Raw genomic sequence first — 17,643 nt, 5'->3', positions numbered from 1 at the left:
ATGTTTTAAATTTTTTTTAATGTTTATATTTGAGAGAGGGGGAGAGAGACAGAGCATGAGCAGGGGAGGGGCAGAGAGAGAGACGAGACACAGAATCTGAAGCAGGCTCCAGCTCTGAGCTGTCAGCACGCAGCCCGATATGGGGCTTGAACTTACAAACTGTGAGATGATGACCTGAGCCAGAGTCAGATGCTTAACTGACTGAGCCACCCAGGCACACCTCATGAAATGTTTTAAAGTACTCTTAAAGTTGGGGCACCTGGGTGGCTCAGTCACTTAAGCGTTCAACTCTTGATTTCAGTTCAGGTCATGATCTCACAGTTCATGGGATCGAGCCCTGAATCGGGCTCTGCTGTCTGACAGCACAGAGCCTGCTTGGGGTTCTCTCTCTCACTCACACTCCCTCCCTCCCTCTCTCTCTCTCTCTCTCTCTCTCTCTGTCCCTTCCCCACTCATGCTCTCTCAAAATAAATAGATTTAAAAAAAAAATTAAGTAATCCTAAAGTATTAAAAGGCTCAACCCCTTCAAGAATTAGTGACTGCTAAAACTTATTTTCTAAGTATTTTCTAAGTATCTGCTATGTGTCTAGCACTTGCTGTGTGACAGCAGTGTTTTAAAAATCCACCTACACCTGGGTGGCTCAGTTGGTTGAGTGTCCGAATCTTAACTATCAGCTCAGGTTGTGGTCTCACAGTCATGGGATCAAGCCCCATGTCGGGCTATGTGCTGACAGCGTGGAGCCTGCTTGAGAGTGTATCTCTCCCTCTCTCTCTGCTCCTCCCCTGCTCTCACGCACACACACACTCTGTCTCTCTCAAAATAAATACTCAAAAAAAATTTTTAACACTTCATTATAAAGTAGGTTTTGTGATAGATGGCTTTGCCCAACTATTGGCTAATGTAAGTGATCTGAGCATGTTTAAGGTAGCCTAGGCTAAGCTATGATGTTTGTTAGGTTAGGTGTATTACATGCATTTTCAGCTTAATGATATTTTCAATTTATGATGGATTTATTGAGACATTACCCTATCATAAAATGAGGACTTGTAATCCCTATAGTATTCCTTATTTTTTTAAGACCATTTAGAAGGTCACAATCAGCATTTAAAAAATAAAATTGACGAGAAAATATGAGAGCATGTCACATATGGTAAGGTTAAGTATTGTTTCATCAAACTTCAGTATTGTTTATATGCGTATGCATATACAGAACACTGGGTTGAAATGTAAAATGTATTTCTTACTACAGGTTACAAATGAAAAAGTGTACAAGTTCTGCAGAGTAATGCTATTCCAAGTGTGGCCCACAGATCAGTGATGGTTGGGGAACTGTTACCCGTGTGTGATAAAATAAGAAATTTATGAAAGAATGTAAATCAAGTAAGCACACTGAAGTTGTTATAGTAGCAAGACTTTCTCTGTGAAGAAAGCAATCCACTGATTCATATTCAAGCTTATCACACAGACTACTTCGAGTGACACTGCTCTAGAGGATAAAGAGAGTCACCACAGGGCTTCTGATTCAAATCTTAGTTTAGTTACCAAGACCAATCTAATACTTATTAAATAATAAGCCATCAACTAATTGCTACTCTGTACATTAATATGTGACTCCAGTCACTGGGAAGTCAAAAGAAGGAGAAAATGCAGTGTAGCTTCTTCCAGCCACTCTCTTCTCTTTTGTGCTGGTCCTTCTGCTTTCAAGGACCAACTTAAGGTCCACTTCTTCCATCCTTGATGGCCCCAGTTCTTGGAAGTTCATTTCTTGATCTCAGGTCTACAGTATGTGTAATCTATGTCATTGCCTTTGCCTTAGTATGGTATTTGGGCCAAATGACAGTTATGACTAGGTTTTAAGACACTCATACCTCATAAACATGCAGTGCTCATGATAATGTGATAAAGCAGACACAGAAACTAGCCCTATGGATGAGATTTAGTTATGAACAGAGAGAAAGGAGGGCATTCCAGAAGAGGAAAACAATGTGAACAAAGACACAAAATGAGGAATTAGTATGGGAAGGCAATGAAAAAAATAAGGAATACTATAGGGATTACAAATCCTTCTCAATTTATGATGGGGTAATGTCTCAATAAATCCATCATAAATTGAAAATATCATTAAGCTGAAAATGCATGTAATACACCTAACCTAACAAACATCATAGCTTGACCTAGCCTACCTTAAACGTGCTTAGATCACTTACATTAGCCAATAGTTGGGCAAAGCCATCTATCACAAAACTTACTTTACAATAAAGTGTTAAATATCTCATATAATTTATTGAATACTATACTGAAACTGAAAACAGAATAGTTGGAGTGTATCAGTTGTTTACCCTCACTATCACATGGCTGACTGGGTGCTCTGGCTCACTGCCACTGCCCAGCATCACAAGAGAATATACCACATAGTGTTGCCTGGAAAAAGATCAAAATTCAAAATTTGAAGTACGGTTTCTACTGAATGTGTATCACTTCTGCGTCATCAAAAAGTTGAAAAATCCTAAGTCAAACCATTGTAAATTGGGCACCATCAGTACTGGGAAATTATCAGATCAATGGATTACATGCAAATGTATTCTTTACATGTCACTACTCTGACATGCTAGATCCCTAGCACCTACCTCAGTCCTTACAGTCAACACTTAATAATGGTTGGCTAACAATAAATTATATTAGGTAAGGAGATGGAGTCATATTATGGAGGACTTCTGAAGCCGTCAAGTATTGTTTATATTTTATTCAGCAGGCAATAAACTAGTTTTTTTTGTGTTTTTTTTTTTTTGAGAGAGAGAGAGAGGGAGAGAGGGAGAGAGGGAGAGAGGGAGAGAGGGAGAGAGGGAGAGAGGGAGAGAGGGAGACAGAGAGGAAGGGAGAGAGAAGAGCAAGCAGGGGAGAGGGAGAGAGAGACTCTTAGGCCCCAACGTGGGGCTCAATCTCATGGGGGCTCAATCTCACGACTATGAGATCATGACCTGAGCCACAATCAAGAGGTGGACGCTTAACCAATTGAGTCACCCAGGCACCTCTAAACCAGTTTTGAAGGGAAATATGATATCTCAGGGCAGGTCAAAGTGGGAATATACAAGATGAATGTGAAGAAACAAGAACAAAAGAATAATACTTTGTAATCCCTTACAGCTATTCTTGGATAAGAATAATTAGCAGGCCGTTGCACTTAAGAGAACACAAAAAGGCAGAAGCATGCTTTTGTAACAGACTGAAACAGAAAATTTTCTCTTGTGTACACACACACACACACACACACACACCACAGAATGGTAGTGCTACTAACAACAACAACAAAATGAATACTGTGGTCTTTAAAATGTCAGTTTACCGCAGCACTTCTCAACCTGGGCACTACTCCTATTTTGGACCAGATAAAAATTTGTTGTGGGAGGCTGCTCTCTGCATTGTAGGATATTTAGGAGCATCCCTGGACTCTACCCACTAGATGCCAGTAGTATTCATCTCCATCCTGTTGTGACAATCAAAAATGTCTCCAGACATTCCTGAATGCCCTCTGGGGGGCAAAATTACTCCCAAATGAGAACTATTGATTTACAGAAAATTTTGAACATGTATACAAAAAGAACAACGTCTAAAGATGTCTTGACAGAGATATAAATATGTAATTAGAGACTTGGTCCATAGAGAGACCAGACAAATATTAAATCAACTATTAAAGCATTAATGTTAATTTTGATAATCCCTATTGTTTTGGGAGATAACAAAGTATTGACACTTAAATGATATATTATCTAGGATGTGGTTCAAAATAATCTGATTTTCTTCACTTTTATGTATACTTTAAAACCTCTATAATAGTTTTTAAAACACAGAAATCATTTATGCTAATAATAAATCAGGAGAATGAATCAAGGAAATAAGATCTTGTTTCTCTATAACTGATAATATACTTGAAGGGCTCAGAACCTGGTGGGGAGGAGTATGAAAGGGAATGTTTCTAAAAGAGGAAAGAAACAGCCTGAAGAAAAACCAGATAAGTGCAACGTCATGAAAAGCACAGAAAAACAGCTTCAAAGAACTTTAAGTTCTTACAATGCTTAAAAAGAAAAAAAAAAAAGAATAAAGTAACTAGTCCTAGTTCTGAAGACTGTATAAATTGTCTTCTATTTGGCAAACATTTATTAGACTACCTACATCTATTCAAGGTGCCATGTCAGAAGCTATAAGAAATACACAGACTATACCTCCTAACAAAGCTTCCACCTTTTAAGATGAAAGAGAAGTACATAATGTTAATATAAAGCAAAGAACCATCATATAGGTACTAACAAACCATGCCAAAATCTGTAACTTGAATTAAGACTATTCCTAGAAAGAAACCAGAAGGGTAACTGTTTTCTGTAACAGGTGTCTACTTACATTTATAACCTTAATCCATTTCGTGCATCTTCTCCCTATCTCCTTAATTTTTTTAGCATATGCAAGAATAGATGAACAGGGAACCAGATCATACTTAGTATGTACCAAAAACCACCATAAACAAAAGCAGACATGCTTCTCAATCTTAGCTGTAGAATCCCCTAAAGAATTTTTAAAAATATTGATGCGCAGAACCCACTCCTAAATGCTTATATTAGAATCTTAGAGCATGGGACTTGCACACAGGTATTTTTTAAAAGCTTCTCAGGTAAATTCTAACACGTGGTCAAGACAGATCCATGGACATAAAAAATGGATATAAGCATGTTACTAAAAGCAGTGAAACAGTATGACGATGACAATTAGGCTCTAGTTGATATCAATATTTTAAGTCTTATGATTCCCGATCTATCAAAATAATAAGAAACCATGTTCTTTTTCTTTTTGAAGTTTATTTATTTTTGAGAAGAAGAGAGAAAAAGAGAGAAAGAGAAAGAGAGAAAGAGAGAGAGAGAGAGAGAGAAAGAGAGAGAGAGAGAGAGAGGAAGAGAATCCCAAGAAGGCTCCGCTGTACTGTCAGCACGGAGCCCAACATGGGCTCGAACTCACAAACCATGAGATCATAACCAGAGCCAAAGTCAGACGTGTAACTGAGCTACCCAGGTGCCCTCAGAAATCATTTTCATTTTTAAAATTATGTAACTGAGAGAATAATAATTAAAACCTTCAGGATTCCTATACCCATAACTTTCAGGACTAATTTGTTTTGAAATTGGTATTATAACATGTAACAATTTCACTTACTATAAAGACATACAGGTTCACATCATTATTGGTATGTTTCAGAGAATTCAGAATTATGAAAAACTAAACTGTAATGTGTTAGAGGAGACACTGACTTTATTCACCACTACACATGAGTACTGTTTTACTTGAATTAGTATGGCGATAAATATGGAATTCCAAATAAGCTTAATATAATATTTCATCATTTACTATATTAAGTTTTATGTTATTAGAGCACTGTAGGTCTTGGTTTCACTTTCCATTTATTAGCACATGACTTTGGGCAAATTCCTTAAATCCTCCCAACACCAACACTGCTACTCCTCAGTTTACGTCATCTACAAAATGGGAACGATTCATCTGCTCCTACAGAGTTTTCCTAAGTACCAAATGACAAAATACCTACAGAGAAATGCTTTGAAAATTATAACATACTGTGAAGATACAAAGCATTATGGTTAAAGAAATCAGAAGTGTACCTTACTCCGCATCTACTATTAAATCCAAACATTAGTTTAATACAACTTTATTATAGTAGGTTAATGGCCCCAAATTCTTTGATATTCTTCCCTCCAAAAAAGGTAGGGTCTATCACTTGGTTAGGGGAGGGCTCTGACTGCTCTAACAGAGAATGCTGGAAGCAATGCTATGCCAATTTCTGGGTCCAGCTTTAAGAGACAGCTTTCACTTCTGTCTCCTCAAATACTTGCTCTTGAAACTCAAACTCCATGCTGTGAGACGTCCAAGGCACATGAAGAGTCCATGTGCAGGCGCTCCAGATAACATCCCCAGCTGAACTCCCAGACAACATCAACTGCCATCCATACAAATGAGCCATCTGGGATATCCCACTCGGGTAAGCTTTCAGATGACTCCAAAACCTAGCTGCCTATATAACTACAAATGCATGAAACTCTTAAGTGAGAATCAACCAGCTGACCCCAGGCAGCCCAGAGAAATATAACAGATAAAACATTGTAGTTTGAAGCTACTTTGGAGTGATTTGTTATATAGCAATTGGTAACTGGGACAATAACCAATAGTTTTTTAAAAATGCTTCCTTAACTATATCTAATTTGGTTATCAACTCATATTTAATGGGCACATTTTCCCCTTAATCTCTACAAAAATAATTGCAACTTCATGTAGAAAATATGTTAGATATTTTAAGGGAAAAAAAATCTAATATGCTTGATTTTAGAACTTTACAGAAGCCATTTTGGATCTTTCCCAGTATGTTCATATTACTAAACAAATGACCATAATGATTAATAAAGGTCAAGTGGATATACAGAGTTAAATGCTAGAAAGACATCTTTAAATTGTTTTTGTTTTTCTCATGCATTGTTTTCTTAAAGAACACATACCTACATGCTTACCTGCAATTAATGCATATTTAGGTCATTAATAACAAGTGTTGCTTTACTATTATAAGAATCTTACTATCTAATTTTAAAGATATGCCTAATGTGCCACAAAAAAAAGGGATACACGTTTCAAGGCAGCCAGAGCAATATGATAAAAGCAAAGCACAACCTACATCACCTTTCAGACAAACTGGTCCAGTACTGTGGAGTCACAAGAAACTATTTAAATCCATCAGAAAGACATTTGACAATGAACCTTAAACAGAATCTGTTAAAATGCAAAATCTGCTCACAGAGCAAAGCCGCAGGGCAAGCCTAGAACAGGTACAGCTCCTTAACAATATCACTTGATATTTTTAATGGCTGCAGAAGACATACAAAACTAAGACTGCTTGCAGATTCGGAAAGAGTAACATCCCTTTCATCTGAAACCCTCAAGGTGCTTAACAAATATTAAATGCCTTCAGGTAAATACTTTGTTAGTGATTATATGACTTGCTTCAAGGTCATAGAATGAACTGGAGAAAAGAATGAACCCGAGAAGTGTGGTCTACAGCTTTATGTATAAATGAACATCAGTGCGATTCAGGGTTCTGAAATTACCAAGGTGGAGTGGAGGTGAAATTAACTTGTCCCGCAACTCCAGGAGAGAGGCCACATTTTAGCAAAAGCTTTTATTTGGGAAAGTCATATTTTAATTCTGATGAGCTTATAGGCTCTTTAAACTCATACTTGGACTTCACTAAAACCAAGTTTGATTGGGACAGAGGAGGGATTGGGAAACAGTCTGAGAGATGGTATCAAAGGCCTGGAATTGTAGCCCGACAGCAGAAAATCCGAAAACGGAGGCCAGAGGAAACAGGTCAAAGTCGAGTCTAAGTGTCGAAGAAGAACGAGGAATGGTCAAGGCCACCTCTAAGATCGGAAAACCTGAAAAAAACTACACGAAACTCCCTGGGTAACCCTAGGTAGGCGGCGGGAAAGACTCGAGGTTGGGCCCTTCCTCTAAAAGCCGATTCTATGTTCGGGGTTGTTCCACCCCTCTCGGCGGACAGGACTGGTCTCCCGAGTGACCAGCAGCTGGTGAAAGGAAAGGGTGTTCAATGCAGACAGCTTTCCGAGGAACACAGGACAGGACCCAGACCCACACTCACCGTGGCGCCGGGAACGCTTCACTAACGCCGGCCTCCTCGCCAAAGGCCCATCTTCCACCAACTCGAGGAAGAATTAGCCTTCGCTAGCCCGACGGAAACTAGCCCAGCGCATCCCCTTTTCCCAGTTTGCACTGCGTTGCGACGCGTCGCGTCTCGGACGTCACGGAGGGGAGGGGCTGCGCGCGCGCCCGTGACCGCTTCCTCTTCCGCAGTCCTGCCCTTACCCGGGAGGAGGGAGGACTAAAGGGGAAGTTTGGGATGGGCGGCAAGGGCAGGGCTCAGGCTAGACTAAGTTTCCGTATGCTTGCCTGTCCGTTCCCTGCGCCCTGCATTTGTCGGGCCTAGTTCAGTCACCTTGGTGTTACACGCTTCGTGGGCTTTGCCGCGGAGGAAGCCGGGACTCTTGTGCCTCTTACCTACGTGTTTTTACTCTTCAGATTGGAGATTTAGAATAGAAAAGGGGTTGGAATCCCCTCAAACTCTGGCTGAAAGTTTAAAATTCTCTGAAGCCAAGTCTCTGGCCAAACAAGGAACATAATCCTAAAACATATATATACACATTTAACAAAAGTTAAAGGCCCAGTGTTACAAAAACAAGAGATTTGAACTTTCTTGTAAGGTGATCTTTGTACTCTCATAGAGAAAGGTGATTGGATGCTCCAATTAGTAAAAGTTAAGTTGCCTGGATGGTAAAGTTTTGTGGATGGAGTTGCTGGGCATGGTCACTTAAGTCCCCAGGGACAATCCTGGTGTCTCATGGGTGGGAAAGCTGGAGGGTGAGGTCTAGTAAGTGTCTGCCAGAAAGGTTTTAAATAAATTGTAATAAATAAACATAGTGCTTCACATACAGTAAGTAGTCTTTCAATAAATGCTAATTTCCTTTCCGTTACAATGAAATACCTGCAAAAATATGGTAGCTCTTTTATACTTAAGCTATACACAGTTTTCCCAAAAGATTTAAGACTGATATGAAATATACAGTGCTGCCGGGAACTGCTAACTTAGCAAATTTTTCATAACAAGGAAACAATTGCATCTGTTTTGAAAATGGATGGTAGGAAAGGAAGTTGGTTGTTAGAGTTTGTTTTTTTGTATTTTGTTTTTTCTGTTGAGCACCTTGATGAATTTGGGTATTAAAAAAAAAAAAAAAAAAAGACAGGGGCGCCTGGGTGGCTCAGTTGGTTAATGGTTTGACTCTTGATTTGGGCTCAGGTTATGATTTCATAGGGATTCTTGGGTTAGAGTCCCACATAGGGCTCTATGCTGAAAGCAAGGAGCCTGCTTTGGATTCTCTCTTTCAAAACAAATAAATAAGACAACAACAACAGCAGCAGCAAAACAAAACAAAACAAAACAAAACTGAGTGTGGGAGTAGGAACCAAAGATAGGGAGAAGAATGGGAAATTCCCTGAAGACCATCTCGGAGAGAGGATACCAGGAATGTGAGGTGATAGAGAAAAAGAGAAATGATAATGAATTAACCAATGAAAAGAGCCCCTTATGATGGGGTGGAAAAAAGATTTTAATAAATAGGACTCTTTAACATTCACCTAAAGTTACTTCTGTTGCTCTGTTATAATGGTTCCAATTCCCCCATAAGTAGAATTTCCCCCACTTCTTAAAGTGTCAGTCAAGTTTGCTCAAACACAAGTCATCTGCCTGAGTTTTTTGAAAACTAAGGAGTAGTGCCACATGTGAGTCAACAGATGCAGAAGGGAAAGCAGGCACAAGATGATGAGATGATTCCAAAACTAAACTAAGATGGTGAAAGCAGGAAAAACCCAGAACCTTCCAAGGAAATTCACAGACATCTGTGACTTCTCAGTATTAGTGGAATAAGCATGCTTAAAGAGTAGGGTTACCTTGATGAAACTATGTTTATTGAATTAAATTGTAAACCCTAGCTCTTTTCCAAATTTGTGTTGTGACAAAGTAAGCAACAGTATCTATGGTACCCAGCGTTTAAGTAATGGGTCACTAGCTGTCTAGACTGCATGAACTGTATTTGACAATAGTTTTAATTCCTTTGCCATCCACAATAAGCAGTAGTCCAAAATTTACTAAACCTTGTTCATCCTCCATCCATTCAACAAGTATTTACTGAATGCATGTTCTATGACAGGCATTGTTTTGGACTTGGGATATAAAGTCCCTCCTCAACACAGAGCTGACTTACATTCTAGTGGGGGAGACGTATAATAAACAAATACATGTATACTATGTCAGGTATTATTAAATGTTAAGAAAACAAAACAAAAAAGGGTAAGGGGCCAGAAAACACACTGGTAATTTTGATGGGATAGCCAGGGAAGAGCTCTCTGAGAAAGTGACCTTTCCACAGAACCTTTGGTGAGGAGAGGGAGCAAGCCAGGGATATGTGTGTGTTGAAAAAGAGCATCCAGGCAATGGGAGAAGCACAGATAAAGGTAGTGAGGCAGGAAAAGGTGAATGTGTTGGAGGAACTGCAAGGAGGACAGAAGGGTGGAGAGAGAATAATGCAGACTCCATAGGATTTATAGGTCTATAAAACATGTTTATCCCACTATCCCCCAATAATGCAAGAAGTGAAGCACATAGTAATATTATATGAAAAATTAGCTTTCATATGGGTGATAAAATTTACAAATTATGTACAAACATTCATTACAATTGTTTTTTAGCCAAAGCAAAAGTATCTTGTGGTTCTTTCACTAGTCACTTGTTTTTTCTATTCATCTGTTTTTTGTTTTCTAAAGTCAGAATGATTACCACATTGGCTGGTTGCATGGGCCATCACACATTTTATCTCTTGGGTCTGCATCCCCAGACAAGGGGTGGCAAATCTTGGCTATCCTCTTAGATATCAACATCTGAGTTTAGGAACTCACCACTCGCACATCACTAAGACTCTATCAGCCATTGGTTTACATGAAGTTGTAAATAATCAACTATATCACCACTTAGAGTAATTTGAGTTCTGTTTTTTTTTTTTTATGTGAAGTTGTGCTAAACTTACTTCAATAAGGTTTTAGAGATGCACTCTCATTCTACAATTTTAGGGTTTAGTGAACAGCTGTGCTTACTTTTTTCATCTCTTTATGATTTCACACTTAGATCTTCTCTCCTTTCTGCCTTTTGTTTTCCTATCCAAATGGAAGTTTTAATCTGATTATTATGCTCTCCTTTGTGGTTCCCCGTTCAAGTTGTTACTTTGTCTTCTGGATCTTCTCTTCTTCCATCAGATTTTCCTTACAGATGTAATACTCAGAATACAATACTACACATGGTGATGCACATGGTTTTATACCAACGAGAGCTAGTTTTCAGTCTGTTGACCTACCACAAAATTTTCACCTACTTGACTGAGGTCACCAAAGAGTTACTTAAACTTCTTAAGGATTGTTTCTGCAATTTTGTCATGCTAACATTAACTGGCAAAAAGAGAATCCTATTCAATAGACACAAGAACTGTTGAGCTTTAAGTGTACTTAATTGAAATCATAGAATCAACATACAGGCTTAAGCCTTTTCTACATTTTTCCAAAAAGAAACTATTAGATTTTAGCTTAAGGAATCATCTGATTTAAAGAAGATACTGTTTTGGGATGCCTGGGTGGTTCAATTGGTTAAACATCTGAATCTTTTTTTTTAATGTTTATTTATTTTTGAGAGAGAGAGAGAGAGAGCGTGCATGCTAGTGGGAGGAACACAGAGGGGGAATACAGAGGATCTGAAGGGCTCCTCAAACTCAGGAGTGTAAGATCATAACCTAAGCTGAAGTCGGAGGCTTAACTCACTGAGCCACCCAGGCACCCACTGTCTGACTCTTGATTTCACCTCAGGTCATGATCTCAGGGTTTGTCAGATCATGCCCTACATCAAGCTCCATGTGTGGAGCCTGTTTGGGATTCTCTCTTTTCTCTCTCTGCCCTTTCCCCCTACTCGTGCACTCATGCTTGCCAGCGTGCGCGTGCACACACACACACACACACACGCTCTCTCTCTCTCTCTCAAAATAAATAAACATTTACAAAAAATAAAGAAGATACTTCTTTAAGTAAAACCTCCAAAAAATATTTCTGCAATTTATTTATTTATATGCAATTTACTTCATTTTTATGACTCCTCATTATCTAAAGTAATATGTCATCTATGGGATGTCATCTAAGGGTATGATTTTTGATGGGCTGTTTACTTCTTCCAAACCATAGGTAAATATATTAAATAATACATACCCAGTGTTTTTCAAACTTCAGTATTATCAAGCAATATACAGCTAATAAATAAAAACAGACGGTGCAGGCCCCAAACAAAAACTTACAGACTCAGAGCTAGCCAAATGCGCAGGAACCCCCAGATGCTCACCAATCCATGGAAAGCTGTGTCTGGACTGGCACTAGTGAATGCACTTTGGGAAATGTTCCAGAAGAGGGACCCTGACTCCCTGCCATCTCACATATTTATGGAGGAGTAGAGAGGGACCAGGGATCACCTAGTTGATTTGGAGAACTTTGTGCTTTTCTTCTGGCGTTACAATCTTACTGGTCTAAAAAAACAAGTTTTTGGGGTGCCTGGGTGGCTCAGTCGGTTAAGCCTCTGACTCTTGGTTTCGGCTCAGGTCATGATGTCATGGTTTGTGGGTCCGAGCCCCACATCGGGCTCTGTTCGGTCAGTGCAGAGCCTGCTTGGGATTCTCTCTCTTTCCCTTTCTCTCTGGCCCTCCCCCACTTGTACTCTCTCTCTCAAACTAAATAAATAAACTTTAAAAATAAATAAAATACAATAAAATACAATAAAATACAATAAAATACAATAAAATACGATAAAATAAAATAAAATAAAATAAAATAAAATAAAATAAAATAAGCTTTGACACCAGTTGCCTGAGCAGTTTTCCTTATTGACTCTGGTTTCTGCCTGCAGGCCTTACTGCCTCTCTGCTGAGCCAGATTGTTGCTAGGCTGCAGGTGGAGTGAGCGCCCAAGCACCTGGGTTATCCATGAGACAGACTAGCATGTGTTTCCCTAAGTGTGCAGAAAAATCAACCTTGAGCTTGCATTCATGAGGTAAAGAGAGGGAGCCACGAATTTGCATTTTAAGATGTCCATGGTGATTCTGCTGGTGGTGATCATGGGCTCCACGTGAAGAAATGTTACCTCACTCAGTCATGAGAAAACATTCTCTTCAACCTGATTTCATTTTTCAAATAACTGTGAGAAACTTGCGGAAGATTTTTGAAATTCTAACTGGTTGATGAGATTCTTTATATAGTTACTGGGGAGTTTATAATTTTATCTCTGAAATATTTTAACATTCCAAATCTATCAGTATCTCATTATACAATCTACCAAGTGCGGAGGTACAATGACCCAGCCATCTTTATGGTCCTTCTTGTGGTGGACACATGTGAAACCAGTTGCTGTTCTGATTGATGTTTCTTCCTGTGCCTCCTCTCACTGGGTCATACTAGTCTGTGAACCGGGTAGTACCTCAGTGATTAACTTAGAGAAGCGACGCATTTCGGAATATATAATAGAGTGAGTGTCTCTGTGTCTTTGTATAGTCTATTCATGAATAAAGATGGGATTACTGGATGAACCTATTCCTGTATGTGTCTAGGAATGTGATGATTTGGGATAGGGGAAAATGTGTAACATTTTTTTTTCATTGCCTCATGATTGGACAACGTGGAAAAGATATAGTGGTCAAGTGATTTGATTTATATTTTCTTCCTATTTAAGATAAATATGCACAATGTCATTCGCAGATTATATAGATAATTTCTACTGTTTTAATTTAAGTTTCAATCTAGATAAACAAAGAGTTTCATATGCTCTCATATATGAAAAAAGAAACAACAACAACAACCTGTTTTTATGCTACAAAAGGACTTAACTAATGCCTGCCACATAATAGGTGCTCAATAAATATGTTGCCTGACTGCAAAGCTGGCTGGCACCTAGGAGGGAAAATTGAGAAGTGGTTTAACACTTTCAATAACAGCAACCCCCACCCTCATTCTTTAATGGTGTCAGTTAATATTTTTGTCAATATTTGTGGAGTGCTGTGTGAAAGCAACTCCAAGCCTGCATTCCAACAAGCCATTTCTTTTTTTTTTTAATGTTTATATATTTTTGAGAGAGAGAGAGAGAGAGAGAGAGCACAAGTGGTGGTGGGGATAGAGAGATAGGGAGACACAGAATTTGAAGCAGGCTCCAGGCTCTGAACTGTCAGCACAGAGCCCAATGTGGGGCTCGAACCCACCAACTGTGAGATCATGACCTAAGCCGAAGTCAGAGGTTTAACCGACTGAGCCACCCAGGTGCCCCACAATGAGCCATTTCTATATGTAAATCATGGAACTACAATTGGCTTTCTGACTCACTGGCATGTGTTGCCTTTGAAATAATCTTGCTTTCTTTCCATAATTTATTTGTTTTCCCCCAATTAATTTGTTCTTCTGTTCTTCTGTTCAGTAGCAAGACTAGGCAGAGAGGCAGACAAGGTCACTTTCAATCCTTATATCTTCAAATCTCTTCCTTTGACTTATCATGGTATCTGAAATGCCATCATTAAAGACTCATTTCTTCATATGAAAATGTAATATCCCTGAGGAAACCCTGAGAGGCAGCATGAAGGGATCTGAATATATAAGCTCCTCCCTACCTAATAAGAATACAGGTGCACGAGGGAAAGGACCCATGTTAAAGCTCCCCAAGTTTGTTTTTGTTTTGTTTTGTTTTGCTTTTGCTTATAATCAATTTATTTAGTTTATCATGGGCAAGTTCCCAGCTAAATGCAAAGAAACAAGTGAAGTATTCTTGGGTTAATACAGGAGCCAGTGGGATACATGGGGACTGGGCATCAAGGCCAAGGAGAGAACATCAGGTTTCAGAGTCAGATCTGTCCAGAGACCCTAAGACAAGGGTAAGCTATTATCCCAGCACAGACAGCTGCCTTCCTCTCACAGCGGGACATACTGCAAGGCATGTCATCAAAATCACATCATTTCAGTGATGTCAGGGGAACAGATATTAAAGAAAGGGAGCCCATGTCCTTGTGCACCTCAGCTGTTGCTGTTTTGTAAGTCACATACTAGCATGTGAATAAGCATTTTATAATATTCTAGGAGCAATGCGCCACAGAGGGGTAGAACTTCTGTGTTTCTCTCTCAGTGTCTCCTTGCTTGTTTTTATTCCTACCCGAACCCCCATCCTTAAGCCACATACTCTGAAAGTCTCTTGTGCACAACAAAAGTCTCCTGGATGACAACAGTTTTTCCAAAGCAGCACCTTGTGCAGAAAGTCTATGACATCAAAAAAAGAATGTGTCTTTAGTTGGCTATTCTCTGTGAAGTCATCCACCCCTGAGCAATGTCTAATTGAAAGCATAATTTAGAACACAGATTTAGAAACTGAAATGTGGGTAAGACTTGGAAACAAACTCCAAAAAAACTATAGCCCATGAAGGCTGAGCAGGATAATGATCAACTCACAGATGGTCTCACTTGAAGGTTATATAATTGTTGCTTACACAGTCATTAGGGACATATTAGAGTCTACAGCTGATAATCTACAATTTGCTGGGTAAAATTCTTTGTCTATAGGTATGAGATGGTCATGGTCTAGCTCAAAACTTCTCTAACCCTCATAAAAAATGCCGCATTGGAAGGGGAGTCACATCACTTACAGCATTTTAAAGGGAAGAAAGTCCTGTTAGAATAATAGAAAGTCCACACAGAATATTACACTTTTAATTTTGAAGGACACCTTGAGTTCCATTTGTCACTTTTCTGTATTTATCTCTCAGGAACAGACTTAAGGACATTTAACTTTTTGTCAAAATAGAAACTGGTCATAGCCATGGTTCTATAAAAATATTTTAAAGGGGTTATTATTTCTGATTAAAATAATATTTTTAGGGGCATCTGGGTGGCTCAGTCAGTTAAGCCTCTGACTTCAGCTCAGGTCATGATCTCACAGCTCATGGATTTGAGCCCCGGATTGGGCTCTGTGCTGACAGCTCAGAGCCTGGAGCCTGCTTCGGATTCTGTGTCTCCTTCTTTCTCTGCTCCTCCCCTGCTCATGCTCTGTCTCTCTCTTTCAAAAATAAATGAATATTTGAAAAATTAAAATATTTTTTCAAGTAATACATAACAAGAAAGTATACATCTTCCATCTAATGTAAAAGCAAAAACTATTTATGTATGTATGTATGTATGTATGTGTGTATGTATTTATTTATTCTCAAGTTAGTTAACATACAGTGTCGTCTGGGTGTCAGGAGTAGAACCCAGTGATTCATCTCTTACATATGATGCCCAGTGAAGAGTAAATTCTTTATTAGCCTTTTATTTTAAATACAGCCAAAGAATCAGTAGTGACTACAAGCAGTAGTGGGTTCTCCCACAGGGAATCAGAAGAATAGCAAAATAAGGTATAGCTGGTTATTATCACAGATTACTGTTAGGCAGTAATGTTCCTCCTGGAAGGCATAAGTTGGAAATCTTATTAACCAAAGGCTTAAAATAAGGTTGTGAAGATAATGTCATATGAGTAGGCAAACTGAACTTCTCTGGGCCATGGCCATCTTATTTATCAAGTGGAGACATGAACACACTACCTCACTAAAGCTAAGGACATTCTAAAGTCCATTCCAACTTATTATTCTACTATGCTCATAGAACCTTGTCCTCCTCTGAGAATTGTTATCTATCACCACGCATCTGTCTTGTAGTTCTAGGATACTTGTGTTTTTTTTCTTTAAGTTTATTTATTTATTTTTGAGAGAGAGGGAGAGCGAGAGTACAAAGGGCAGAGAAAAAGGGAGAGAGAATCCCAAGCAGGCCTGACATGGGACTTGAACTGACAAACCATGAGATAATAACCTGAGCTGAAGTCAGATGCTTAACCAACTGAGCCACATAGGTGCCCTTAGGATACTTGTGTTCTAGATCTCAAGCTGTCCTGCCTTTTTGGGGGCTCTGTTTTGTCAATTAGTCCCCCATTTCCCCCTTGTAACTTGTATCTCTGTCTCTCTTATTGCCCTTTCTTCTCTGAACACGAACATGTTCTTCTACCTTAACTATCCCCACCCCACATACACACACACGACACAAAACCCAAACTTTTCCACCCCACGTCCCCCTTTACCATCACTGTCTCACTCTCTTCCATTCATAGCCAACTTTCTTAGAAGAATGCCTAAATTCAGACATTCTCTTTTTTCTCACCTTTCTCTCAGGGGTAGCTCTTCTTGCTGAGGGTGCCAGGGACCTCCTAAATGCAAGATCCAATGGTGGCATTTCAGTCCTTATCTCCCTTGGTCTTTCTCTAGCATCTGTTGCAATTCTTTCCTTCCTTGGTACCTCTCCAGCTTTGTGGACAGTTTCCTCTTGGTCTCCTTCAAAGATGTTACTTTCCTCATCCACCCCATCCCAAAGATGTTGATGTCTTCCACCACCCTCAGTGTTCTCCCTATCTCACACTATTGTTCTTTAGAGGGTATTTAATTTATCTCATAACTTCAATGACCACTTATTCACTTGGCTCTCAAGTTATTCAGCCCATTCCTCCTTCCAGATCTTATGTTAATTATATTTGAATATAATTTAATATAATCTGATATTATAATAATATACAGTTATATTAGTTCCAAGCATACAGTATAATGGTTCAACAAATCTACACACTACTCATCATGATAAGTGTACTCCTAATCCCCTTCACCTACTTCCCAGGTCCCCCTCCACCCACCTCCCCTCTGGTAACCACCAGCTTGTTCTCGATATTTAAGAGCTTGGTTTTTATGGTCTCTGTTTTTCTTTGACCATTTGTATTTTTTTCCTTAAATTCCACATATGAGTGAAATCATATGGTATTTGTCTTTCTCTGACTGACTTATTTCATTTAGCATTATGCCCTCTATCCATCCATGTTGTTGCAGATGGCTGGATTTCATT

At 39.1% G+C, this 17,643-nt stretch overlaps 1 protein-coding gene across 1 annotated transcript in view; it reads right to left on the bottom strand.

The window, feature by feature from the left end:
- Positions 1-7,847, bottom strand: part of USP8 (ubiquitin specific peptidase 8) — a 76,942-nt gene extending 69,095 nt beyond the window's left edge. The window contains exon 1 of the mRNA XM_049611674.1: positions 7,704-7,847. The gene's annotated coding sequence lies outside the window, so the exon portion shown is untranslated. The remainder of the gene's footprint in view (positions 1-7,703) is intronic.
- Between the last annotated feature and the right edge of the window lie 9,796 nt (positions 7,848-17,643).

Source organism: Panthera uncia (assembly GCF_023721935.1).
Source record: "Panthera uncia isolate 11264 chromosome B3 unlocalized genomic scaffold, Puncia_PCG_1.0 HiC_scaffold_1, whole genome shotgun sequence".
NCBI classification, from domain to species: Eukaryota; Metazoa; Chordata; class Mammalia; order Carnivora; family Felidae; genus Panthera; species Panthera uncia.
The sequence above is the reverse complement of the archived record's forward strand: the minus strand, read 5'-3'. Positions and strand labels throughout refer to the sequence as shown.